The sequence below is a fragment of the Macrosteles quadrilineatus genome, unplaced genomic scaffold (assembly GCF_028750875.1).
Source record: "Macrosteles quadrilineatus isolate MER2022 unplaced genomic scaffold, UCM_ALF_1.0 Scaffold_243__1_contigs__length_143693, whole genome shotgun sequence".
Classification (NCBI taxonomy): Eukaryota; Metazoa; Arthropoda; class Insecta; order Hemiptera; family Cicadellidae; genus Macrosteles; species Macrosteles quadrilineatus.
The window spans coordinates 70,308-82,160 of NW_026542836.1; the positions used below are offsets into that span (position 1 = coordinate 70,308).

Sequence of the window (11,853 nt, forward strand, 5' to 3'; positions counted from 1 at the left end):
GTTTTATAATGTAGTAAAGAATAGATAAAACTAATAATGCAAAAATTTAAGAAGAAAATACCATTGATTGAACAGGAAATACATGATATTATAAATGGAAAATATTTTAAATTGGTCCATTGCATTATGAAAGAACAGAAAATAAATAAACATTAACAGGTAATACTCAAATAACTTATAATCTTTTAAATAAAATGGAATACTCTACACCAGACTCATCTTTATGTGTGTTTGTTTAAAGTTCAATCACACATAAACTGCTGGATGGATTTAAAATTGGGGGAAAAAAACACAAAAAATATAAAATTTATTTCAAATAAGTATAAACACTAGGGTAAAGTTATACAATTACTAGATTATACTAATTTTTGTAAATACATTAATCTTCACATTTACTCCCATGTGTCTGGAGACTCTAAACCCAGATATAACAGCAGGCTGGTACTGAACCTGTTAAAATAATATAAGATAAAATAAAACAGAATAATACTTGTTTCTATTGTATACATACTTTGGCTTTATACTACATAAATAAATTTAAATTAAATAAATTAACTGCCACTATTATATTATGTCAAGTTTACATATTAGGGATAGGTTGAAAGTGACAAATTATTAAGAATTTATATATTGATGTATTGATGAATATAATTATAATTGGTTTAGAGAAGTGGTATTTTTATAATACTTTGCCCAAAGTAAAGGTTTCTTTATTTTTCTCACTCTATATAAAGGATTAATATTTTTGTTAATGCATTAGTTTGTAATCAACATTGGTTGGTTATTATTGTTTAGTATTTAAAACAATCTAGTAAGTATTTATATTATTTGTTCATCTTATATTTAGATATGGAAAGGTTAACATTAAATAATTTAAAAGATTTTGCAAGGAATTTAAGAGTAGAATTTAATTCACTTATTAATAGAAAAAAAATTATTTGGAAAATGGTTAATGAAATAAAAACAGAGAAAGGTGTTATTGATTTTGTTAGTAGTTTGAATGACCCAACAGATATATATCATTTATATAATACCTTGAAAAATGAGGTTTCTGATGGAAGTTTCCAAATCATAGTACAAGAAAAGTTTAACATTGTTAAACAGAGACTTTTACAAATGTCTCAACAAGATTGGAAAAAATTATATAAAAATGAATGTTTTTCTGAAAGGTTTATAACAACATTTGAAAACAAGATAGACTTTAATGAATTAATCAAATTTCAAAATGTTCCTACAACAATTATTATAAAATATTTTAACAAGTTTGATTTTATTCTTTTGGTTAAAAACCAAAACCTAACTCCTATGGTTCTTAACCAGCTTCAAGATGAAATTGATTGGAATGTTTTAATTTGTTATCAAGAGGTGCCTGAACCCTACCTTTTAAAAAATTATAATAAACTTAATGTAAATATATTATTGAAAAATAAAAAGTTATCAACTGAGTTTAATACATGGATATTGATGAATGATAAAACAAATTTTATCTGGCAAAATCTATTGGAATATCAAAATTTAACACGTGGCCAAATGATGTTAATATATTCAAGATTGGAATCTGGTCCAGAATGTTATAGAAAGAATTTTGGTTTTTTTATAAGTGGTTACCAGAAACTTGACTCTTTTCTTTTAGAAATATTTAAAAATATATTACATTGGCCTACAATTTCAAAATGTCAAATTCTAACTGAAAGTGATTTGATTAAATTTTATAGATTAATTGATTTTAAAATATATATTTCAAGGGGGATTTCAATAAGTAAAAATGTTCAAAATAAAATCTGCCTAACTTATATTAGTTTATTTACCAGAATTGACTGCCCAATATGTTTGGTAGTAACAGAAGAAAATATTATTTTAGAATGTAAACATACATTTTGTAAAACATGTATAGCTGAATGGCTGGAAAGCCATAATACTTGTCCTATATGTAGGTTTAAATTAAATTTTCAATTATTTATTTATAATTATGCACATTGAAATTATTATTTTTAGTTTATTTATTTAACTATGTGCACAATAAGTATATTCCTAGTTTAATAATATTTAATTTTTGACTTACAATTTTATTTGATTCAGAAAAAATATATTTTGTTTATGCAATCAATTATTTTAGTGCATTTATATTTTCATATTTAGTTGAAATATGATTCAATATTTAATACTAACAACATAAGTTATAACAATTTAAATATTAATCAATTTGATATATCAATGGTACATTGATTGTTTTATTTTACAAATTAAATCCAGATATAAGAGTTACTACGCATTTTAGATCACTTTAGTTGCAATAGAGGTAATTAAAATAGAGCTTTTTTAGAGCTCTAATATAAACATGGAGTCAACATTAAAATCTAAAGAGGAAAAGAAAATTATTGAAAATATTTTAAAATTTTTTATTGTAAGGTCAAAGTTTTCAAACTTAAATCCAATTTATGTATTACAAATTGAAAACTTTATTTCATTTTTAATTAATAATTTTCCACAACAAGAAATAGATTTAGTTTGGAAAAGAGTTTCAAAAAAGAGAAAATATATTAGGAAAAACAAAGTTAGTATAACTAAAAATAATGAATCAACTCTTCAAAAAAAACATATATGTATAATTGGAAGATTTGATGATAAAGATGAATACATTATTCCTGATATATATCTTCCAGAAAATAAGTCTTTACAAGATTAAATGTAAGTACAAAGAAATGATAATGAAGACACTAGATTTTAATAAAATATTTAGTCCAATAGCTAAAATGGGGACAGTGAGATAAATGTTAAACATTGTAGCAAACAAAAACATGTTTTAAAACAATTCTATGTCCTAACTGTATTTCTTTATGATGATTTAGAAGAAGAAATTTACATACAAGCAGAGGGTTTTGAGGATGAGCCTAGTTAATACTATAAGTTGAAGGAAAGTTTATATGACTTGAAATACAAGTGTCATGTTAAATGGAATGACAAATTTAGCAACTGTCTAAAAGAAAGTGATTTTAATACCCTTTTCAATAGGAGTTAAGAAAAGTTATAGTTATTTTATATGTTATCAAATTATAGATAAGGAATTCAAGATCAAAACTATGAATGTTTCACACTACTTGGGACTTGAAATTTTGAAGGAACAAGTTTAGTCAATTACTTAGTCAAGCATGCTACATAAAGAAACAAAGAAATTCAACATGAATGATTATAACTGTGGAAGAACTTCAATTGGTTTAGAAAACTTATAGATAGAAAAGGAAGTTAAAACAAAGACAGAGACAAAAAAGGTTCCTTATAGACAAGTTTTTGGAGCATTAATATGTTTATGTTGTGGAAATAGATCAAATATATAATTTACTATTTCATTTGTTTTAAAATCCTGTGTTATAAGATTGAAAAAAGAGGTAATATTGAAGTCTGTAAACCAATAAAAAGTTTTGATGTAAATGATGATGGTATATTGTTTTTATAATGTTTGTTTACTTTTGTAATATATTCAGTTTATAATTTCTCGGTAAAAATACAAGGAATTATTTTTGTTCAAAATAGTTATATTTAAAGAGATGTAGTTTACAAGAACCAAGGACCATATACCTAGGTTTGTTGTTATAGATAAGGTAATAAATTATATTTTTTAATAAATATTAATAGCTTAATTGAAAGGAAGTAGATTTGCCATGTTTGATTAAAATTTATATGGACTGAAATTGTATCCACCTAGAATAATACCCCCTCATTTGACTCAGGAGCTTGTCTATTGTAATTACCAAATAAAATCAAAACCAGAGATGTAGGAATTGGCTAACTCTGGAACTGGCTAACCGTCTCAGTCAGGAATTGGCTAACTCCAGAACCCGCTAACTGGATTTTGTCTTGGCGGAATTTGCTAACTCTGGAAGTTGCTTACCCGGCTGCACCCACTGCACAGAGCATTGTTAACCTTGTACGACAAAATAATCATACACTGCTGTATTTCAAAATGTCGGTAACAATGAAGATACAGTAAAGGTTATTGTTTTTTGTTATCAATTCCACTTTTAACAGATAACTAGTCCAAAGTAATTCAAAGACAATAAAAAAATCTTGAAAAAGTGTTTTTTTGTTTAACTGTACAACAGCCATCAATGTTTATGATTTTAATCTTAAATATAAATGCTATCAGTATAAAAGAAAATAATAGAATATGAAAAAAATATTGAAAATTCAGTTTAATTGGTACTAAATAATTAAACCTCTATGAAATTAAGCTAAAATACATGCAAGTTCTCAAATACAGAAAACAGATTTAATCGTAATGTTGTAATAAACCAAAATCATTAATTAATACAGTCATCAACCATCGTAACTTTCATAACTAATTTATATATTTAAAATGAAATGTTTGTCATTGAACCGTCCAACTTACGTGTACAAATATGATAACATAGACTAAGTTGTTATCTAGGCCTAATAGTTTGAACCAAAACATTGTAGGCCTACTAGTAAATAGTTGCCTAATTCTAAAATGTGTTAAATTTTTTAGCAATAATGTTACATGTTTTAAAACCATTTTTAGATTGTACACCTAAGCAATGATGTAGTTTTTGGTTATTTTTACATTTTATACCCTAAAAAGCCAAAACAAGTTTATCTCAATTTTTGTCTGTCTGTTTGTTTGTTTGTCTGTCCATTCTGTCTGTGACACCAAAATATAATTTTCTGCAGCCTATTCCTAGAAAACTAGAGTACTAATCAAGGTTCAAATCATTTTTCTATATTTACTGGATTAGTGAGAGTGTTTTTGGCTATAAAAACTTGGCCTCCCTTCTTTGAAATTGAAAATAAAATAACAAACTATTAAAAACCCAATTTTGTTTAATTTTTATAAAATTTTTTGCCAATATTTTTATTAATACATCCAAGCCAAGTGAGATAAAAATTGTGTGCCTTACTTAACCGGTTTAATTAATCGCAAGTGAAACTATTGTTCTTGAGTTTTGATAACTGGGGAAAATATAGTGAATCAGAGTTATAAAAGTAACTGGATTAGGAATGTAATATGGCACTATTTAGAACAGATGTGTGCAGTAGTGGTGTATGTCTGACATATGAATAGCCTCTGCTGATTAGAAATAGTTGTGGCATTTGTAAATATATCAGTGACAACTAGAATAAATAATCTTAATTTAACAGCTGTTTGTTATTTAATATTTTTGTAGGTAATTTTATGATAAACATTGGGAGAAAACTTGACAAAATTCATATAAATTTGAGTTTTTAAATCAAGGTAGGATTCTGTGTACACAAGTAAGTGTAGATTTAATCTAAAACAAAGCTTTGGGGTAATCAAGCACTGTAAATGTTTATTGTTTAGTTTTACTGTATGTTGAAGACGTCATGTTACATTAATCAATTATTATTTTCAAATTTAAATAGAAATTACTTATGGACGTTTGGTGATTAACTAAGCTATTTACAGTATTAGGGTTTAATTATTTAATTATTATTAATTATTAGGGTATGTTTTACTTTGGTGTTAAACAAGTACAAGAACAAAACTTTTGTATACTTTTGTATACTTTCTAAGTGGCTATAATAATAACTAGAAAACCATATGTTAAACATTGTCAGTATTGTTGTATATATAATCTGAGCCAATAAAATTCTAAATGTTACTTTGGTGTTAAACAAGTACAAGAACAAAACTTTTGTATACTTTCCAAGTGGCTATAATAATAACTAGAAAACCGTATGTTAAACATTGTCAGTATTGTTGTATATATAATCTGAGCCAATAAAATTCTAAATGATTAATAATTTATGAACACGTTAGAATCCTGGATTATCTCATTGTAGGCTAGACTAATTTTGTGTGATATAATACTATCATCTAGGTCTACTAGTTCATTGTGTGTTTAAGAATTTGACAATTTAGTTAATTTTAAATCACATATTAATTTATAATTTTTAGTTGCTAGAAAGTGTCTTAGTATTTCTACTTTCTTTGATTCAAATAGTTAACTCTAGAACTCACTAACCCCATATTAAATGCTCTATCTTTAAATTTGGTTGATGAGAACTTGTTCAGTTTTGGAATTAGCTAACTCCAGAACCCACTAACCCACTCTAGAGCTAGGTTAGTGAATTCTATCCTCAATAGAAACTGCTAACTCAGTATCTCAGTGAAACTCACTAACTCCTAATTAGAAGCCTCATGCACCATCCAATAGGAGCTAAGCATGAAAATTTTTGGCCAGTGTTGTCAAAAGTGTAGTACCTATGATTGTATCAGTATCATAATGCTGTATCCTATAAATAATTAGGAGTAAGAGTAACATAGTCAATAAAATAAATATATTTAGAAGTATATTTAATATTATTTTTATAATTAGGATGGAAAATGTATTACAGTTTTACCATAGACTAACCAACACAAGTAAACTTTACATCCCATTGTAAAATTTGAAGCTTGTTTTTCTTGTCTAGGTTATGTCTAGTGACACTGATTACTAGTGCTGATGAAATTATGTTTCTATTATTTTATAGTTAACTTCATGATTTGTTCTTTATTTTTTGATTATATAACTAGGGGATGTGTTATTAGTTATAATTAGAATGTTTTATTTAGTTAAATGGTGTTTTAACACATTTGCTATGGCACGTCAAATGGCGGGTATATCCCCAGTGCAGCGCTGCCCTCAGTGTAGAACAAGCCCGATTGCCGCATAGAATTGGCTTTTTAATTTTGGTCTGATGAATTGCAAATAACATGTGGTGATGTCCTGCTTTACAATGAGAGTTGACATAGTTTGCTAAATACCCACAGATAGCAGCACTACTTGGAACATAGTTAGTCCCATTGGAATTGTATTGTCAAATGGAGGGAAAAAGATGGGACAAAAAGTAGATTTTTGAGATTGCCAGATGGGGATTTTACGAGGAAATTTATAACCAACCTAAAAAACAATTTACACATTTACAAAATTTAATCTAAAAAACAAACATTTAAATACATAAAAAGTCTAAACATGACTAAATACAAGTGCAAACCTAATATAAAGGCAAGTGTGAACTTAAAAATCTGCAAAAAATCTGAGTGCACCCAAACTAAAGAGCGGTTGCAAAAACAGATTTCTATTGTATTTACAGACCATGCTCAGCAAGTAATAATGTTCTCCGTCAAACACTAGACTCATAACTGGCTGCTTTTGTTTAACAAGGTTGGATGGCTTGGACCCGGGACTATACATAACATAGACAGTGAAACGTAGTCTATGTTATATTTTTACATGTAAGTTGGATGATTCAACGTTAAACTTTTAATTTTAAATCTATGAATTAGTTATGAAAGTTAAGATAGTTGATGACTGTATTAATTAATAGTTTTGGTTTATTACAACATTATGATTACATTTGTTTTCCATGTTTGAGAACTTGTGTGTATTTTAGCTTAATTTCATAGAAGTTTAATTATTTGGTACTAATTAAGCTCAATGTTCAATATTTTTCATATTCTATTATTTTCCTATAATACTGATGGAATTTATACTAAAAATCAAAATCATAAATATTTAATTGGCCGTTGTACAGTTAAATAAAAAATACATTTCATTATTTCATCATACAAGGTTGGCAATGCTCCATGCAGTGGGCATGGCCAGGTTAGCAGCTTCCAGAGTTAGTGAATTCCATTACAAGACAAAATTGAGTTAGCAGGTTCTGGATTTAGCCAATTCTTGACTGAGATGGTTAGCCAGTTCCAGAGTTAGAAAGTTCCTGAGTTAGCTAATTTCTACGTTTCAATATATCAGTGTTTAAACATCCATATGCATATGTAAGGCAATTCTTTACATTAAAATTGTGGCAATTATAGAATAATAGGTAAGTGTTTAAGTTAAGGGTTTCTATCCTATGATGACTAGACAAATAGTAAAATCTTAAAAAAATTATAGTATAATTAGATGTAAGGTAAACTGTACACCATATATATAACTAATATGTGGTTTTTGTTGATAATTTTTTCAGATAAGATTACTATGCTTATTTAATATTTTACTTTTGGACTTAATGAACCTCATCTGGAAACTTTCTCAAGATAAATTAATGATTAAAAGCTTAATAATCTCAGCAAACCTGTTGTCTAATTTTGAATAGTTTCTTTAATCTTGAAAATAATTTATTTCAACTTTAAGGGGTGGTTTAAGAGCTTGGTATTAGTGCTAGTCTGTGACTAAATCCAGATATTTCTGGCATTTTAGGCTGCTGCCTTGAAAACAGGTTTGTAAGCTCAATTTCAGTTAGACATGCACCTAACTTGTACAAGGATAATCATGTGCCTAAATATTGTTGATTTGGGAGTCAAGTAGACTTAGGTGCTAGTCTAAGAGATAGTCTCGGTGGGTTTGGGAGACCAATTTCAGAACTAAGAGATATGTTTTCGTTATAAAAATCAGTGAGATTAGTCCCCAACTTTAGTCCTACCAGGGGGTAGGTTTAAGTTAATATCATGCTGGTATTACCTCATTAACAAGTTAGTTGTTTACATATTAAGTAAAAGAATGTTATATTGGAATTTGTTATTAAATTCTGAATAATTTCATTACCCTTAAAGTATATTTGATAAAAGTTTTTTTTTAGGTTTCTCTTGTTCAAAATAAAAGAAAATCTTGCATGAAGTAATTTAATGAAATATTATTTTGTTTTTGTTTTTACTGTTAACTTCAATAAAAATATAGAGCCTGAATAGAATTTATTTCAAATGAGATTTGGTTATAAGCATCCATACCTTAATTATAAATATTTTATTAGCTAGGAAAAAATTAGCAACCACACATACCCCCCCCCCACTCATCCCTTACAAAAGATTGAAGAGATAATAAACAAAATATAAAAAACTGCAAATAGCTTACAGTCATAATAATTTACTTTTAATTGTGTTGTGATTGAGCTCAGTTCAGTGTCATTGACAAGTACTAGTTACATCAAAATGTAGTACCTAGATTATTTGAAGTATAAAAAAATATATACTGGTACAGTAAATCAATATTCCCACCACAGAAAACCTAAAGATTAAGTGAATATCCAATAACCTAATAAGACTTTCAATTAAATTTATTTAAATAGCTTTAGGTTTAACAAGTAACTAAAACTACCTATGTGTAGGTATACTACTACAGGGAGGGCAATAAAGTGTTTTTTACCAAAATATTAACAGTTTTATATAAAATAAATAAATTTGCCAAGATTCATCAAAATATATCCATAAACTACAAAACTACAACAGTTAACTTATTCTCCATGAGAATCACATGGGAATTTTATATTAAAAATTTTTTGAATAGTCTTTGTAGCCAATAACCATACAAAACATTTTAAGATACAGTAGAACCTCTTTAATCCAAACCCCTGTAATCTGAACATCCACTAATCCGAATGCTTCATTGCTGTACTCTATACACAGTACAGTAGTTTTTTATTGTATGTATACTGTATTTATTGATATATGCACTGTAGTTATTTAAATTGTAATTTATAGTAGGCCTACTGTTTATTCCTTATGTTTAATACTGTATTAAATAACCACTGTATTTTACTTTATAAAGCAATTTTCACTTTTCCCTAGCTTTGCTATGTAAACAACAATATGTTCTGTAATCCAAACTATTCAATATTTGTTTTTTATACTCTTTAAAATATTTTAAAGATAAAGATTTATGTTTTAGGGGTTAAAATTGAGAAAAAAACTATTTTCATCCCATAAAACCCCGGGTTTCCATGATCTGATCATGCTGGTTTGTGAAATTATTAGGGTTTATCATGCCTAACACTTTCATGCCAAATTTTATCAAAATCAGACAAAAATTACTCAATTTGTCACATTTATGGACGTGTATATAATATATAGGCTATACATATATAAACACTTGAACAAATAGGGATGAATGAATAGGAAATGTTTTTGGCCTCTAGGGACATCAAAATGGAAAAGTATATTGGTCCCGGAACTAAGTGCTGCCTATGGTAATAGCTACTTCACTATAGGGAAGTTAAATAAAAGAGTGTCATGTTAAATTTTTTTTTAATTTACAACAATTCTTTTGTAAGTATTAACAGATATACATTTGCTTCATATTATCATAACCTCCGCAATTACAAAATATTTTTTATTTTATTTCTGTCAATACCTATATATTATACAGGGAAATTGCTGTTTAATTTTAAAACTTTTTATTGCATGAAACCGAGTTTCAGATGTTACTGTTCCACACACTGAGTAATCTTTGTTAAATGATTAGGCTACCTAATGTTTTTGATCTCTGAAAGAAATCATATTGATTTTCAGAAGCCTATGCTACTCTGTACATATTTATAAGGTGTAGTACCAGAGATAAAACATAGCCATCATTGAGATGTAAATCAATGATCTTACAAAACTAAATTTTTGCAATGGTATAATGCAGAAACTTAAACCATAGTCTACTAATTAGCCACCGTTGATATACCAAGATAAAATTGTATCCATCTTCAATTGTTCATCATTTGTTGTTGTCAACAGTAATATGCTCTGCAGTGGCCATTACCAACATCAAAACCTAAATTCCCCACGATTCCCTGTCCATCTAGCTGCGCTGTAACTTAGTCATGACTATGATCTATGACCATTTCAACTTAGACATGAGCTCCCAAGCCTGGTTTCTTGTCCGGGGACTAAAGTTAGGTATGTTTAACACTAGGCACATATTAGCTAGGCTTGAGCTCCCAAACCGCCCCTAACATAACTAAAAAGTCTAACATTATCCCTAATCAAGTACTATAATTGATTAATGCTGCAGTTTTACTGTATGTTGAAGATGTCATGTTATATTAATCAATTACTATTTTTAAATTTGAATAAAAATTACTTACAGATGAATCTGGTGAGTTGACAGGTTGTAGATGTCTATCACAGACTCTGTACATCATGCTGCCTAGGTAAGAATTGAAGTGTTCTCCATATTCAATGAAGAAATGTATAGAAATTGCACCCAGATCTATAAACACACAAGGTAAAGATAAATCATTATTTTCAAGGTTTAATTGTATACAACTTAATGAACTCCTATATAAAGAATGTAGTCATTGACATTAAAATTATTGCATTTAACATTTAATATTATTTGGTTGATGAGTTAAAAACTCAGTTTGCAGTGTAATGGACAATGAAAACATAATAGTAATATCTTTAAGTAGGCCTAATACAGAAAATAAATATGTAATTTTGCTGGGTCTATGTAATCAATTCCGTTTGTCATTAACAGTGATTCTCAGAGTATAGCAAAAGACACAGGCGTGTACTAACACACTTTAAAGTCTTCCCACTGCATGTACTGGCCATTTAGGCGGTCCAACATCAAGGTACTGACTTTTTTTTTGTGTATTTTCCACTGAGACCCTGGTCTTCTAGGCATGTACTAACTCAAAATATAGTTTCCCAATAATTGGTACTTCACTATAAGTTTAAGTTGTACATGACACTAGGCATCTGTCTGAGAATCACTGTAAATGACAAACGGCATTGATATGATAGACCAAGCACTGGATCTCAAGTGTTTAATTACTGTTATTTTCAATGATTGTAACTTAAATTTGTGCATTTGTTGTTGTTTTGTGTAGCTATGATTTGTTTATTTATTGTTTATTTTTTCTTTTAAATGTCTCCGATGATAACAAAATATAGAGAAGACATGTAATCGTGATAATGACAGTGGCATGAAATAAGTTTACTGTAGTTAACACCTGACCCTGGACAATCTCAACTATAATTTTATATTTTAGTTCAAGGATTAATCTATATCAGACAGTAGGCTATATATATTCTGTGATTAAAACAATAAATTCCTAATAATATCTACT

General features: G+C 27.9%; 1 long non-coding RNA gene across 1 annotated transcript; it reads right to left on the minus strand.

The window, feature by feature from the left end:
- Window positions 1-288: 288 nt before the first annotated feature.
- Window positions 289-11,379, minus strand: LOC128982395 (uncharacterized). The gene is made up of 2 exons (XR_008489662.1): window positions 10,867-11,379; window positions 289-450 (listed from the first exon to the last, which is right to left on the minus strand). It is a non-coding gene; the product is annotated as an uncharacterized LOC128982395 (long non-coding RNA).
- Between the last annotated feature and the right edge of the window lie 474 nt (window positions 11,380-11,853).